This window comes from Mesoplodon densirostris, chromosome 5 (assembly GCF_025265405.1).
Source record: "Mesoplodon densirostris isolate mMesDen1 chromosome 5, mMesDen1 primary haplotype, whole genome shotgun sequence".
Taxonomy (NCBI): Eukaryota; Metazoa; Chordata; class Mammalia; order Artiodactyla; family Ziphiidae; genus Mesoplodon; species Mesoplodon densirostris.
In genome coordinates, this window is record NC_082665.1 from 110,097,293 (window position 1) to 110,098,579 (window position 1,287).

Genomic DNA, 1,287 nt, shown 5'->3' on the forward strand with positions numbered 1-1,287 from the left:
ATATGTGACTTATGTATATGGCTTCTGCCCTTCACGCAGGTGACTCTGGCTCCACATGTGAACCATGAGGCTTTTCATCATTACAGATGCCTCTTAGACTCTGCCTCAATGGGTCTAGAGTAGGTATTCACAGAGTAGCCGAGGCAATAAAATACGAACAAGAAGGAAAAATGTAATAAAAATTTTTTAATGTAAAAAATGATGAATTGGGAGATTGGGATTCACATGTATACACTGATGTGTATAAAATGGATGACTAATAAGAACCTGCTGTATAAAAAAATAAATAAAATAAAATTCAAAAAAGTTTTTTTAATGTAATAAAAATATAATAGATGAGATACAAGAAAAGACTATGGGTGTTCAGAAAACGGGAGATATTTCTGGCTGGAGAGGTGGAAATCTAGGAAGACTTTATGGAGAAAGAAAACTTTGGTTTCACCTTGGGCAGTTGAGATGATATATGGATATATTAAGTGATCACCTCTGGTTGAATGAATAGAATGTCCCCATCTCTGTTGATGCAGCAGTGCTGACGACTGGACTCTGCTCTGTGTTGACCACAACAGAGTGTGGGGAGCAGGCCTCTCTTGGTATTTCTTAACTACAACACATTTGAAAGTCAACTCAACAATCGTTGATATGAATTCTAAGAGACAATATGGCACACATATATGTGGAAACCACTCATAAACTGTAAAACTGGAAGTAAACGTTAGTTGTTTGTGTTATGGTAGATTATGTGTTACGCATCATCCACAGTTTACAAGGGATAACTATGTACCTAATAGATTATCAATAAAATTCCCATGGAATGAATTCAAAGTTGGTCACTTAAATGGATCTGGAGATTTATATTGGGAAGAAAGTTGTACTTGCCTGACTCAGAGCTAGTGTGCAAGAAAGCTTAATGGTTGATGCTTTGTCATGACGATGGACTCTTTTCAGAGGCTGGGGTTGCTGAGTCATGGGGGCTTGTGCACTGGTGGCAAGGAGAAACGTTAATTGGGGACCGCTGTGGCTGCAGAAGGCATGTCTCCACTTGAGAAGGCAAACAATGAGAGAGGAAGCCTTTGGCTTTAGGTTGTTCTAAAAAGAAAAAAATAATACTATAGCAGAGACTAGATGATGTGAGAATCAAGAAAAAATCAGGCTGCATATTCTTGTAAATACTAAGCATTTATTATTAATAGTTATGGCACTCTGACATTGTAATATTTGGAACACAACAACTGAAGTCCCTAAAAGCCAAACTTGGCTTTATCATCATTTTTAGGATTATAGAAG